The following is a 16270-nucleotide window of genomic DNA, read 5'->3' as shown; positions in this document are numbered from 1 at the left end:
TAACTTCAATTTTACTTCGTAATTCTCTCAAAAATGTGTCTACATATTCGTTTGATGTGTGATGTGACAATGGGTTGGTCGCGGCGGTTCAGGTATCCCTTGAAAACAATCGAAATTAGTCAACTTCATGGCACCGTTCAAGAATGGGGAATCGTTTAGACACATAATATGGCATTTTAAGGAGGAGTACGGATCTTGCTTGTGGTCACGGGTCGGGTACTGCCTCTTATGAGAAATTGATAAATTCTCCAAGAGTAATTCTTGTCATGAAAAAGTACTTTCTCAAATTAGCCGTTCGGATTCGGCATATAAACTGCAGGTCCCCTCTATCCCTGCAATTACTCGCACACAGGAATCGTTGGGAGTTGTAAGTCACTAGGCCCTGATTCTCTACGGACTGTTGAGCCACCTAATTTATTTTTATTTAAGGATCTTGGTTAACATCCATACTGATAAAGCTGACTCGAGAATTGAATAAGATGTACGTAAGTGATGTGCATTCTCCGATTAGGCTCTGGATATGATTTACCAAGATGATAATGAATTTCATCGGAAAAACATCTTCAGTGACAAAGCTAACTTGGCTCAATGGCTTCGTCAGTAAGCAAAATATACGTTATTGGTCGGGTGAAAACTCACATTTGCTTAATGAATCACCACTTTATTCCCAAAAAAAATACTTTTTGGTACCGTTTTGCAAGGGCGGCCGAGTTTGTGGGCCATACTTATTCGTCGATAATAACGATCGTCACGTTACAGCCAATGGCCAGCTTTATACCGCCATGATTACCAATTATTTTTGGTCCGAATTGAAAGATATGGACTTTGACAACATATGGTCTCAACCGGGTGACACAAGCCAAACCTTACAAAGCGTTTCTCAATAAATGAGCAAAGCGATTGGCCACCTCCCCTCTGTGCAATTTAACGGCTTTATGTCAAGTCATTGGTTTATGAAAATAAGCCGACAACATAAGAAGAGCTCAGATCTAAAATTGAACACGAAATATCGGCCTTTTCTGTGTGTCATTTCGAATCATTGCTTAACAGCTGCTAATGTGCCACCGGTGGTCATTTGAACCAGAGTCCTAAAGATTGAGTCTTTTACTGACTACTGTCAAACTAAAAATTGTAACTAAAGTAAAAATTCGTGATTCAGCTGTGACTTTTTTTAATAAAAGTAGGAAGTCATTTTCATAACTCTGATTTCATACTGATGGATTTTACTGATAGCTATAACCGGCCCCTAAGTCAGTTTAAAGTCAATTGGTGCAATCACAACTTGACTATGTTAGCATTACGACTTTGAAGTTTTAGAAAACTAATAATTGGACTAATTGGCTTGATTTATCGTTAACTGGTAGTGAAAGAATTGTACCGAGAAAGTTAGCATTACCACTGGTTAATTTTTGAGAAAAAAAAAAAACAAGCGTGACAATTTTTTTCTGTCACGACAAATTAACAACAAAAACACTACAATTCACTATTAATTTAATTAAAAATTTAACTGGTAGTGCTAACTTTACGGACATACACTCCGCTTTAACTGAATATGGGAACACATTTTGGAAAATGCTTTTTACATTTATTTCAAACATTAAGGGTTTTTGTGAGATTTGTTGATGCCAACTATATCCTGAAAATGTTTAGACTGCGAGTCTTGTTTTCGCTCACTTGTAAAGTATTTCATACGGAAATAAGTTTTTTTAGTCAACTGAATACGTGAAACGACAATTTAATCGTTGTTTATGAGCGTTTTTAAGTAGTGGAGAATTTAATTCAACAATTTTAATGTTTTAAGGGAAATTCAATTTCTGATCTAAAATTTGAAGACCAACTGGTAGGAGTGTGTCTTAGAAGTGTTTCAAGAGCTAAGATCGAATTGATTAGACAGTCTTAGTCTTCATGTTTTTTTATTCTTACTTAAAAAATAACGATTCATGCAGATAAAGCATTAGGGGGGGTTAATAGGACTGCAAAAAGGAACAGCTTCAAGGTGAGCAATTTTAAGGTGTGCATCTGATACTTGTGATTCTTTTTTTTTTTTAAGCGCACACTCAAGGGGATATATTACCCTTATTATGTAGACACAGTGTGAGCACTAGAAAAGGGAGAGAGGGGTTGAAAGGAGATATCGGTGCACATTGGTTTTGAGTTCTTGAATATTGCAATAGCTGGGAAAGACAGAGTGTGGTAAGGCATTCCACATTCGCATAGTACGGCTAAAGAACGAATCTCTGTACTTGACGGTACAACTGAAGATGGGCTCGAGGGTATATTGATGAGCATTCCTAGAAGCGCGAGTATTACGGTTGAACTGTTTAAGGGAAGAAATACAACTGGCTATTTCTCTAGAGCATAAACCATTAAAATAACGGTAAACCAGGGTGAGACAAGAAAAATTTCGACGATGTTCAAGTGACGTAAATGTTATAGTGGCTACCCAAGATGGAAACTGGACACACTTAGGCCAGTTTAATGGCCCATTGTGATACCACATGAATCTTGAGGCTTCCTCCTAAGCTCAATGGAACCAGTTAGAGTCCCTTACGAAACGTGAGAGGCTGATTATACCGATATGATTTAGATCCTTTAGATCGTTAAAGAAGAATTCTCCTAGGTAATTCTTGCATTTTCGAGCCAGAGCAGGGCATGTACAGAGAAGGTGAAGAACTGTTTCCTCCTCTTCCTCGTCCATACAGCTTCTGCAAGTCATTTGAGAATACACCTAACCGCGTGGCGTGATTTCCTATTAGGCAGTGTCTTGTTATGACACCTATTATCGAGCTTATATGCGATCTGCTTAGAGAGAGCAAGCACCTTGAACGTTTTAAATCCAGTGTTGGCCAGATGTTTTTTGTGGCTTGACACGTGGTGATGTTGGTCCACCTGGTGCCTGCCCTCCTCGCGATTGGTATGCCAGTACTTGCCAAACGTGGTAGGATGGGCTGCACTGTACCGTTCCTGGCGAGTTCAGTCTTACAGTTACCTGGAATGTGTCTATGGCCCGGCACCCAGCAAAGGTGAATATTAAACTGTTGCGCCATCTCCATTAGAGATGATCGACAGTTATGGACTGTTATAGAGTTTGTAGACAGTGGCCAGAGATTTGATAGCGGCCTGGCTGTCGGAGAAAATACGGATATCAGATGTTGATATCACGTTTTCTTTGAGCCAAGACAAGACTTCCTTAATCGCCAAAAGTTCCGCCTGGAACACGCTACAATGATTGGGAAGGCGGAATGAGAGACTTAATTTCAGTCGTTCAGAGTACACACCACCACCAACCCCTTCTTTGGTCTTTGAGCCATCTGATGTGTAAAAGTGGATTGACTCATCCTCCAAGAATGTCCTATCCTCCCAAAAAGATCTGGTAGGTATAGAAATATGGAAATTCCTGTCGAATTGTAGTTGGGGGATGGTGTAGTCTGTGTGCTTTGGAATTGATTCTAAGTACCTTAGAATTACGGAGTGGCCAATGTTGTTGTTAGTTTACTGCGACGAAGCATTGAGGCGAATAGCAGAGCTTGCAGCTATTTGTTTACTAAATATGTCAAGAGGTGTAAGGTAGAGCAAGGTGTCCAGTGCCGCAGACGGGGTCGTGCGAAGCGATCCGCTTATACATAGGCAGGCTGAACGTTGGACTTTATTTAACTTATCCCTGTTCATACCTTTATCTAAAGCAGTCCACCATACTGCCACACCGTACGTTAACATCGGTCTGATTACCGATGTGTACAGCCAATGCGTGAGCTACAGTAGCTTTTTTGACTTTTTCCTGTACGTTGCGTTTCCAATTTAGTTTTTTGTCTAAGACAAGACCTAGGTATTTAGCCTCGTCTGAGAATTTTAATTGGATTCCTTTAAAGTAAGGAGGGTTGACAAATGGAATCTCCTCGAAAATAAGACCAGATCGTTTTTTTTTTGTAAGAGTTCTTAGTTCTCTTAGGATATTAAGATACTTTCCTGAAACTGCTATAGCAACGTCGTCCGCATAGGCTATCACTCTGAAACCCTCCGCATCCAGACTAGTAGGATTTCATTCACCACTAGGTGAATGAACCTTAGAGTTTGAGTAGTTTACATCAAAAATTACTGCAGTTTGGTATAAGGGAATCCTGGGAGCAAATTTTCCTGAATCGTAAACTTCTCTTGGCAACATGATAACGCACTAATTCACTAGCTGCACATAAAAAAAAAGCTTGGACAGAGGAGCAATATCGTTGAACTATATTAAAAGGCTCTAAGATTCTTACCAGAACTAATTTACGAAATAATCAAAAGTAAAGGTGGAAGTACCGAATAACAAAATTAAAAGAAACTTAGGAGAGAGTACGCTAACTTGGGCACAAGAATTTGATAGCGGGATAGAGGGGTCAAAAACAGCCACTTTTTACTATGGTATAAGGGGTCTAGCTCCCCCTGTTTAGGAGGTAGGGCCACTTTTAGAAAAACTAAATTAAATTTAAAAACAAATGTTGCAATAAAGTACTATATTGTATTTGAAAGCCAGAAGTTTGTTAGAAGCTAGTACTGATTTAGAAAACTAAAATACAGCACATAAGTGGTTGATTTTTAAAAATTCTTTTCAAATTCTTTTCTTAACATCTTACAGGAGTAGTTATCAATAACAGATGAATCCAAATAACTTTTTTTTTTTGAAAATGCTATAAAAACATTGAGTGTAGCTTCGGCTGTGTGGTACATAGCGCCGCTGCTGTCCTGTTGAAACCAAATATTGCCAATATCCTCTTTTCAAATTTTTGTGGATAAAAATTTGTTCAATAAGCACTATAAGCTATTGGCTGTAACGGCCATTCCTTGCTTATTTTCGAAGAAAAATGACCCAACTATGCCTTTGGACCAAAATCCGCACCAAACAATGACTCGTTTTGTATGTATCGGCTTTCAAAAAAAAGTTAGAAATGTATGTGTATACAGTAATGGACAAAATAATATAAACGATGAAAAAACAAGCAAAAATTCTTAGCTACCATCATATATGCTCATGTGAAATATAATTCAAAATATGCAAACATCCACAGTTCGCAGTTCGTAGCTCATGGACGACGAAAAAAACGTCGCGAACGAACGGACGTACGGACTTACAGACGTCTTTCTAAAAATCTTTTATTTCGACACTAGGGACCTTGAAACGTCGAGAAATATCAAAATTTTCAGTTTGACAAATCGGACCATTACAATAACTTCCTGTGTGATGTTAAAAAAAATAGAAGAAATGTCAAAATCAACCATTTTAGCGTGTTTTATGTGGAAAAGTGAACTTTGAAAATTAATTTAAAATAGAAATAAATGTTTCCTCGCTCTAAAACTGCTAAAGTTATTATTTATTTGCACACACTCTACATCAAAAATTGCACGTACAGCAATTGAAAATAAATGGGTTTCCTTACACTATGAACTTCCTACCACAAATCTGAGCTTATTGACTTTATTTGATAAAATCATAATGTATAATAGGAAATGCAACAAAACTGCAACAAAATGTTCGAGCTTTGCCTCATGGTTTTTTTTACCGTTTGTAGAATTTTGCCAGGAATGTCAAAAAATTCCTCGTACATCAAACAAATGTTCGTACACTGCTCTCTTCTCTTACAAAATGGAAATTACTGTTCTTTTTGAAATAGAAATTGTGTATTGTAATGATATTGAGAGATCTAGGCTCAGTATGGTTTGGTGTATTGATGTTTTCAATTGTTTTTTTTTTTTCTTTTATTTTGCGAAGTTTATTTTGAAAATGGAGAGAAAAGTACCTCTTGAAGTAAGAAAACTAATTTTTAAACTAAGAAACGACGGAAAAAAGTTATGCTGAGATATCGCCAACTATTGATAGACCACGGTCTACAGTTCAATATGTATTAAAAAATTATTTGAAAAATAAAAACTTTGAAGTGGCCCCAGGAAGAGGACGAAAAAAAATACTAGATGCTCAAATATATCGAAAAATTGAAACAATGGTAAAGACTGATCAGATGTTAAGTGCTCCTAAAATAACTGCTGACATTCAAGCAAAAGATGGAATATCGCTTAACCCTCAAACTATTAGGAACTTTCTGCATTCAAAGGGATATAATGGTCGCACGGTACAAAAAACACTAAATTTCAAAATCAAACGTTTCAAAACGCTTGAACTATGCGAATGCATACGTTTCGAAACCAGATGATTTTTGGAAGAATGTGTTAATGTTTTTGGATCGGGCGCTCGTAGATTTATGTGGAGGAAACCAAACACAGCATTAGATGTGAAGAATTTGCAATCAACGGTGGGGAACTATTGGGGTTCAATAGTGTGGGAAATTTAGTTGTCATAGAAACAACAATGGATAAAAACAAATATTTACAAATTTTAAAAGAAAATTTGAAGGTCAGCGATTTAAAAATTGGCCTTAAAGATGATTTTTTACTTGTGCAAGACAACGATCCTAAACATTCATCAAAGATAATAAAGGAGTGGCTACTCTATAATATTAAATCACAATTTCCTCATATTCCCCGATCCCCAGACCTTAATCCCATTGAGCATCATTGGGATTATTTAGGGAAAAAGGCCCGAGAATCAAAAATAAGTAATAAAAACCAGCTAAACGCCGTTATATTGAAAGAATGGAACAAAATTTCGCCGGAAGTTACTTCAAAACTAGTTCTCTCTTTGAAGAATCGCCTTCAGGATGTTATAAAAGTGAAAGGTTATCACACTCGCTACTAAGATTAATTAAGTTTTTTATCACTGTACGTGCAATTTTTTGACCTTTGATTTTCTACTTTGCCTAATTTATTGCATTTTTTTTCTTCATGAAATTTGTAATAATTTATTTTGTTTTGTTTTTAAACCTCATATAAAAAACGATCGAGTCTCTTATAACCTCTTAAGGAGTCCTATGCAAGACTAGAGCTGCTCGCGAGCACTACGAGCAGAAGAGGAGAGAGGAACACCGGCTTCTTAGATGGAAAAAATGAGATTATGAGAAGCGCGCGATCGAGGAGATAGAGGGATGTCACAACAGGAATGCGGTTCGTAAATTTTACCAAAAGGTAAAAAAAAACTTCCCAAGGGTACCAGCCACGAAACGAAGCCTGTGAAGGCGATCAGGGGAACATCGTAGTAAAACCGCAGTCGATGCTGAGAATAAGGAAAGATCACCTCTCTAAATTATATAACGGTGATGACGAACCGAATTCCTCTGTAAGGGAGATAGAACCACTCAACCTCGGCGACGCAGATCAACAATTCGGCCTACCCGACCTTGACGAAGTGAAGATAGCTATATCTAAACTTAAGTCAAAAAAAGATGCTGCAGCTGACGGCATCGCTGCCGAACTATTCAAAGCAGCAGGCGATGACTTGGTAGGGAGCATGCACCAACTGATCTGCAAAATATGGTCGGAAGAAAGCATGCCCGATGCGTGGAATCTTAGCATAGTGTGCCCGATACATAAGAAAGGAGACCCTCTAAACTGCGCCAACTACAGATGCATCTGTCTCCTTAACATTGCGAATAAGATCCTCTCTGCCGTATAATGTGAACGTCTGAAGCCATTCGTCAACAACCTGATTGGTCCTCATCAGTGTGGCTTTAGACCAGGAAAGTCCACTATCGACCAAATATTCACACTACGGCAGATCTTGGAAAAACCCCAGGAGCTTCAAATCAATACCCACCATCTCTTTATCGTTTTAAAGCCGCGTATGACAGCATATATAGGGAAGAGCTCTACAGAGCAATGTCTAGTTTTGGCATCCCTGTCAAACTTATCCGTTTGTGCAGATTGACGATGGAGAATGCACGCTGCTCTATCAAGGTCGGAAAAGATCTTTCCGATGCATTTGATGTCAAAAAAGGTTTTCGACAAAGCGATGCACTGTCATGCGACTTCTTCAACATCGTTCTGGAAAGAATTGTGCAAAACTCAACCGTCAACACTAGAGGCACAATCTTCCAAAGATCCATCCAATTACTCGGATACGCAGATGATATTGACATAATTGGAAGATCAAAGCGTGATGTCAGTGGAGCGTTTTTGAGCATTGCGACGGAAGCGAAGAAGATGGGTTTAGTGGTCAATGAGGGCAAGACCAAGTATATGCTGTCATCAAAAAAAGACACTGAACGACGACGTCTTGGACAAAACGTCACCATGGACAGCTATAACTTTGAGGTAGTTAAGGACTTTGTCTACCTAGGCACCGCTATTAATGCAGACAACGACACCAGCGCTGAAATCAAACGAAGAATAACTCTTGCAAATCGCTGCTTCTTTGGACTTAGAAGGCAATTGAGAAGTAAAGTCCTCTCTCGAGCATGTAAAATCACCATCTATAAGACACTCATCATCCCGGTTCTCATTTATGGCGCTGAGGCCTGGACCCTGTCAAAGAAAGATGAGAGCGTCTTAGGATGCTTCGAGAGAAAAATTCTTCGGGTGATTTTTGGTCCCGTACACATAGATGGAGAATGGAGGAGAAGATATAACGACGAACTGTACAGGCTGTACAGCGACACTGACCTAGTTAGCAGAATTAAAGTCCAACGGCTTAGATGGCTAGGTCATGTAGAGCGGATGGACATCAACGCTCCAGCCCGGAAGGTCTTCGAATCCAATCCCGAGGGACAGCGCAGTAGAGGAAGACCGCGACTCAGGTGGCGCACCCAGGTGGGAGAGGACCTCAACCAACTTGGCGTGCGAAACTGGAGACAGCTAGCTAGGGACCGAGCTGGCTGGAGACGCATGTTGGTTGAGGCTCAAGTCCGCCCCGGACTGTACCGCCACCTTAAGTTAGTAAGTAAGTATAATAAACAATACCAAAATTGAAAAAAGTATGGTTGAAAATCTGTTTTATGGGGGCGATTTTCCATTACCGCAGCACGAATTTCCTTCTGATTTTTTTTTACAGTTAGGTAGGGGTCTCAATAGAACATGTTTTAAATATTAGGGCGAGGAAACAACTTTAAGTCATAAAAAAAAATATTTTCTTTTTCGGAATTAACCCTACTTTTTTGTATTGCATTTTTTGAGCCTAAAACAAGTTTTTTTTAATTGATAGCACGGCGTACTAACAGCTACAACCCCCCTGTTGGGGTCACTATAGGATTAGGGCTGGGTGCGAGTTTGGGTATATGCAAAGAACTTTTCCATTTTAGCACTAAAATAAAAGAAATTACCAAGAAAAAAAAAACAAGTATGGCAACACAGAACAAAAAACAGGGAAGAAATGTCAAAATCAACCATTTTTGAGTGTTTTGTATGGAAAAAAGTGAACTTTAAAAATTAATTAAAAATAGAAATAAATGTTTCCTCGCTCTAAAATTGCTATAGTTATTATTTATTTGCACATATCTATCGAATAAAAAAAACCGCGGGTCGAAACTCGTGCTGCGGTAATGGAAAGTTGAGCCTTTATTTGCACATATCTATCGAATAAAAAAACTGCGAGTCGAAATTCGTGCTGCGGTAATGTAAAGTTGAGTCTAAGGAAACAATTAATCCTTCATTATTTCGTGTTTATCAAATTGACTCGTAAGAGAATTCATTATATTATTCCACTTGTCTTCGGGTGTGTCAAAAATTTGCTAAAAGCAGATAAACCTGCGTTAATGGCAACGCTCTGCTTATTCTATCTCCCATACAAACTTAGATACTCCACTACACTCACACTTCCACTACCCGTACTTTAAAGCACCTCAAATCTCAAATAAAAGAGACAGAGATATAGGTCATGTCTTTATGAACAAAAATAAAGAAAAAAAAGTAAAAATAAAAACACGAATGAAAGAAAAATGAAAATATAAATACCTACGTAACAAATCAAACACAGGCGGGTGTAAGCTTTTGTGTTGTTCTTGTTGGGTTTGGGTCGACTTGTGACTTGACTTGACTCGGTTAGGCTCGGCGCAGTTAATCCAAAAGCAAAATATGTAGGTATAAATTTTGTTTGTATTTTGTTCAACATTCAACTTCTCTTGCTTCTTGAAGCTTCAACCAACTTGAATTTGAGTCACTTCACTTGGAATTGGAAAGAGGGAAGTGTTAAATATGCGTTTTGCGTTTTAACACACATCCATATACACACCACACCACAAAAAATATCAATACGGGGAGCTTTAGCTTTTCGCTTTCAGTAACATTGCTCGGAATAAAGCAATTTTTATTATTTAATTATTAACCAACTTTGCACAATTTCACAATCAATAAAATTAGTTTTCCATTTTCGGATGGAAATGGAAATAGTTAACGTAACTCAACAAATTATTCTCTTTTTTTGATTTTTAAATGAAATCATAATCAGCATAAACTCGGAATAGGTATGTACCTACGTATATTTTATATATTATAGACCACGGATACGGAAGGGGCTAGAGGAAAACACAGAATCTCAAGAGGTAGGTAAGGTAATGTGATGATGGTGATGGTGATTGGAGGAACGACGACGCAGCCAGGATTCATGAACAAGACATTGCGGCATTTCTCTTCTAGTTTTTTAGGTAAAATGTTATTATTTTAATTTCAATTTCATTATTTTCATTTCCGACTCGAATAAGAATCACTCCATTTTATTTTTAAAAAATTAACCAAACGATGATGGATAATTGGGCAAAACTGTTGCACAAAAATAAGAGCTTTTCTTATGTGGAGCACATTTTTGTTGTGACACAATAAGCGAAAAATTATCAAGGGCAAAACATTTATTCTTGTTTTCTTTTGGTTTTCATTTTGGAATTAATAAACTTTATGGGCCACGGAAGTTATTTATTGAATTTTGATTAAAAACTTTGGGGTTTTTGGATAATATTTTTGGTGTTATTTGTGTTTTTACTATTTTTATACTGAAATGTAGGTTTGTAGGCCAAACGCCAAATGCACTCATACTATAATAAGAATAAGAACTAACAAGTAAAAGTAACGAGAACGAGAATATTAGGATTCTTCCCTCCCATTCAATGTTCTTGTTCTTGGCCATCAAAATCATTTGAAGAACAAGGACGGAACTTACTGCAGAAAAAAGCTAATAACTTCAACGTAACGTTAAACGTAACCTGTTTGAGAGCTTTTTGTTGTATTTATTTATACAATAAAGAGCTTTATCATCAAGAGTGTGTTCAATAGGTATTGTGTGTATTATAGGTTGTGCACACTGTTGATGATTGAAAACAACAAGTTTTAGAAAGTGAATTTACATAAGTATCTGCGTTTTCTGCACAAATGTTTAGGGAAATAATTATAAAATATTATACATATGTTGATAAATTAGATACACAATGTTCTTACATTGTTTTAAAATGCATTACAATTTGGAAGGGTATTTCACTAGTGCAAGAAAAATTAATATCGCTATAATTTGTGTAAACATCACTTTTAAAAAGACATTTAAATTTCCTAATGTCCGATTTCATAAACAAACACTAAAAGCACTTTTATTTAAAATCTTTTTAAATTTTATCAGGCCTTTAAATTTGTTCAGTTTCACCAAGCTAAAAATGGGAAATTTCAGGGATATTTTTGTTGTTTTGATGTTCTTCTTCGTCAGATGAAGATCATAGAGGAAATATATTATAATATAATATATTTCCTCTATGATGAAGATGACGAATCTAATATTCGAATTAAAAATTAAAATCATAAAAATAATATTATAAATAGTAATGCAATGTTGAATTGGTTAACCTATTCATTCCGTATCTAAAAATATTGAGAATAAACATTTTACGAAGTAAAACATCAGCTGTCAACCTGTAATTTTCATTTTTTAATGACACTTTTAAAATTTAATGAGCCAAAAAATGGCATTTAGTTTTAAAAGGGGTTTAAAAGCTTATTTACTTTAAAAACGCTTGGTGAAACCAAAATATCCCATTTTACAGTTTAAAATCTTGTTAAATGTTTAAAAGTTGTTTATGAAATTGGGCATAAATGTAACAAAACATAAGACAATTAACATAGTAACAGAAGTTGTAATTTGGAGTCTCCATTGAACATTTCCGATGACAGGACTATCGGCCTGTCATCAGGTAATCCAATAGAGACCAACAATTCAACACCCAGTCCATGATCCGATCATTGCAGTTTGGATTTTTCGAGCGGATCAAAATCCTGTCATCAAATTTGACGTTTGTGTTGTACGTAGTGGTCCGTCCATTTTCCGCAGTCTTTTTGAAATTAAAATTTTATTTCGTTACAATTATCGTCGAGTGCGGTCATAACTTCATATTTTTTACATTAAAGCCTAGTACATAAGCCTAGTACATACTTCCTCGTGAAGTGAACGTTCGCCAGTGGAGAAAGTGAACTTTTGACATTGCTCACTGGTACACACTTGTGAGTACACGTTGTGAACATTTGACTTCAGCTTCACCAACAGTTCCCGTACATTTTGCATGTGAATTGCCCGTGAACGAAAACTCTCCACTTTGTTCTCCACCCATCTTCACGAGCAAGTTCACGGGTGAACCAAAAACTGAAATTTGTATGGGTTCACGAGATGGTTCACAAGTATGTACTAGGCTATACTTGTGAACCATCTCGTGAACCCATACAAATTTCACGAGATGGTTCACAAGTATGTACTAGGCTATACTTGTGAACCATCTCGTGAACCCATACAAATTTCAGTTTTTGGTTCACCCGTGAACTTGCTCGTGAAGCTGAGTGGAGAACAAAGTGGAGAGTTTTCGTTCACGGGCAATTCACGTGCAAAATGTACGGGAACTGTTGGTGAAGCTTTGACATTTGGTTTGTTCATGTTCACAACGTGTACTCACAAGTGGGTACCAGTGAGCAATGTCAAAAGTTCACTTTCTCCACTGGCGAACGTTCACTTCACGAGGAAGTATGTACTAGGCTTAAGTAAGTAAAATTAATTAAAGAAAATATAAATATATTTAATTTCTTATATTGTTGTTGTTACTACTACTGCTTGTTTTAATTTTGTTTTGTAAAAAAAAGAACAACTACCGACACAAAACGTAAATCAACAAAAAAGTAAACAACAGATTAACCGTTGTGTCAATTGTGACATTTGACGTTGCTCATGGCAAGGCAAAAAACACTGGATTGCGGATGAGATTGCTGGAGAGGAGTTGGATTAGATTTTACTCTTGTGGAGCCTCAAGGTTAATAAAGAAAACATCTTAAGCTTATGTTACATTTGTCAAATAGTGTCAAAACTGATGCAGACGAAGATATTATAAAAAAATGAATATTAACGTCTTCGCCGAATTCTTGACTTCTGCATTTCATGAATTAAACTTACGTAATATAGAAATTATTATAAACGTCATTAGTAGAGCAAGAAGGATAAAATGGAGCTTGGCAGGTCTTGAACCTAGACTTCAGGGCTAAAGATAGATGAAAATTATAACAAAATGGAGACCGGAGAATAAAAGATGAAGTGACGATCTATCAAACTGGTACAACGAAGCCAAAACTAGAGACATAAATATTAATAAGTAAATAATCTTAAGTGTTATCAAAATACTTGAGGCAATAAAAGCATATGATTTTAATAACAATAAACAAATAAATTGGGTGGCGTAACAGTCCTTTTGAGAACTAGGGCCTAGTGACTGACAACTCTCAACCATTCTTGTGTGCGAGTGATGGAAGGGATATACAGTTTTAAGAAGAATCCGAACGGCAAATTTGAGAAAGCACTTTTCATGACAAGAACTACTCTTGGAGAATAACCATATAATTCACAGTAGCTCTACGTATAGCTCATATTATATGGACTCTCGATTTATTCGAGAAAATATGCGCCAAGACAAGGTGAATTGGTCATCTTCTGGTGAGCCCAACCATTACATCGGGGTGAAACGCATATATGAACACCATGCTGGTGTATTTTTATATTCATTTTTCATGATTTTAAAATCATGTTTCTTAATATTTTTTTTATTTGTTTATTTTCTTTTTTTGTCTATGTTTTTTTATTATTATTTTTTGTTTTTATTTAAAAACACTTTTTTTTGTAATCATTTCCTTTTGTGACACTATGCCTATTCTACTTAAAACTAAACCCTTAAGCTATAAAACAAGCATGCAAGCAACCCCATCCCGGGTACCCACTATCAAGTGCCGATTGAAGCCACCAAAACTGGTTCTCCTGCTTCACCCTATCAGTTCGGTCTCATTCGGACACAGCACTACTGAAACGAAGGAGCTCTGATCCGCATTGTGCCGGCCGTCCCGATTGTACAGGAGTCACCTATCTACGGTTCGTCTTCTGAAGTGGTAGATTAAAGGAACTGCCAATCTATCCTGTATCACACCTCATAGATCTAAAAAAGGAATGCCTCTGGTGGAATGAAGCCGCTCAAGCGTACACTTTCAAAATACTCGTCGTTCGGATACAACGCCCCGAAAATTGAATTGTTGGTCGATGACATAGCTCTCGAAATGTGACCTCGAACGAGTTTATCACGAAATTGTCAATTCTGTTGATTCGAGCCCCGTTGTATAGGACCTCGTTGGAATGGTAATGCATGTAAGAAGATTCGGCTGTTCGAAATAACGCGGTACAGCGTCGTAAACACTGCCGCTCCAACACCCGAAACTTCTCCATCTGGGAAGGGCAACGTTGAACCAAACAGAGGGCAACCATAAACGATCATTGTCCGTATGAGGGCCATGTAGCAAATTACCTTCACTCTGGGATCAAGCCGACTGTCAGAGCAGCATTTATATGTCTGTTGAAATATAAATACTGATCTAACCAGATGCCTAGGTACTTCACTACTTTTGCTCGTTAATCGCTGCCCGTAAAGATCAACGATGACCATCTTGCCAACGGAGTCCGGAACGAAATTGCCTCTGACTTCTGGACATTTATTTTCAGTTTCCAGTCGTCGCAACATCGGTTAATCTTGTCGAAATCACGCTGCAAGAGAATTCGAATAACCTCAACCTTTCCGACCGTTCTGTACGCAATTATATTGTTGAAGTACGCAATTACAGTTGTAAGACTACCTAACTGATCACTGGTGTAAATGCTGAAGAGAATCGGTGAATTCACCGTTCCCTGTTGAAGACCATCATCAATTTGGAAAATAGTGTTGGAAGTTACATTGCCACATTTCACAATAAACTTTCTGCCGTTAAGCATATCATAAAGTATATACAACAATGGTTTCCTTATGCCAAGCCTGCTCAGTTTTAGTTCAAGACCCTCTAACCATACGATGTCAAAGGCCTTTCAATCAGTACAGAACTTGTGCATTGTTGTTTTGATTGATTCCATTGGATATCAGAAACGAGTTAAGACGCAGCATGAATTGTGTCATGAACCACCTTGAACCCGTACTGTTCATTCGGAATTGCTTTGTTGTCCGCAGCCCACTTAGTCAGTGCCCTATTGATGATCTTTTCGAAAACTTTGCTGATGCTCGGAAGAAGACCTATCGACCAAAGATTTGACGGGTTGGAATTGAACCTTCCCTTTTTCAGGAGAGGATGAAGCACAGCGGTCTTCCAATGCACTGGATAATATGCATTATTCAGTGCATTGTTGAAGAGTGTGGTGTAAATGTCAATTGCCTCCATGGGTAAATGTCTTAGTACAACATTAGATATACCATAGACACCTGCTGACTTTTTATTTTTTATTGAATTGAAGATGAGCTGAAACTCAACCTTCGTCATTAACAACGGACTTGCTCCTGTTTGCTCGGCGATAATGGCATTTGCAAAGGAATCGTCATTGAACCGCATGAAACCGCGGTTCTCAGATCCCCATTGTGTCATATCATTTCGAAGGTAAAAGTGATTAAGTAGGGCTCTGTTTTCCAGGTCGTGGTTGGGGCGAGTTCTAACATTCACCTTGTACACTTGCTGGAAAGCAGCTCTCACCGCCTCCACTTTTTCCTTCTGATCTTTAATTATATAAAAGTCATCGTCAAAGATGGCTTCTTCTGGATCTATTTGCGCTGTTTTGAGTACGTCTCTGTTCTTGTTAGTTCTTTGGAATTTCAGACACCATCATGCCACGTGTACTACAAACAAAAATTGGCCGTTTTTGGCTGCCTAATTTAATTTCAAAACATTAGCATGATGTACTTTTTCTTAACACAGAATCCTAAATATCTATATTTTGTGTAAAACTGCGGAGGAAATTACGCAGATACCTAACATTTCTCTTTTACAAAACATAACTCATAAGTGCGGTTCGTAATTGCGCCCATTGTGCTCAGGAAGTAAAGAAAATATGGCATAAAGTAGACTTTCTGCCTGTAAACTGTTTATGGTAGTGATCTGTTGA

The 16270-nt window shown here is 37.5% G+C and overlaps 1 protein-coding gene across 2 annotated transcripts in view; it reads right to left on the bottom strand.

Annotated features, from left to right (window-relative positions):
* Nucleotides 1-10938, bottom strand: part of LOC129948125 (nuclear hormone receptor FTZ-F1) — a 103404-nt gene extending 92466 nt beyond the window's left edge. The window contains exon 1 of one of the 2 annotated variants that reach the window (XR_008781834.1): nt 9818-10938. The gene's annotated coding sequence lies outside the window, so the exon portion shown is untranslated. The remainder of the gene's footprint in view (nt 1-9817) is intronic. The other variant, XM_056058977.1, reaches the window with a different exon arrangement.
* Between the last annotated feature and the right edge of the window lie 5332 nt (nt 10939-16270).

Source organism: Eupeodes corollae, chromosome 2, assembly GCF_945859685.1.
Source record: "Eupeodes corollae chromosome 2, idEupCoro1.1, whole genome shotgun sequence".
In the NCBI taxonomy this organism is placed as follows: Eukaryota; Metazoa; Arthropoda; class Insecta; order Diptera; family Syrphidae; genus Eupeodes; species Eupeodes corollae.
The sequence above is the reverse complement of the archived record's forward strand: the minus strand, read 5'-3'. Positions and strand labels throughout refer to the sequence as shown.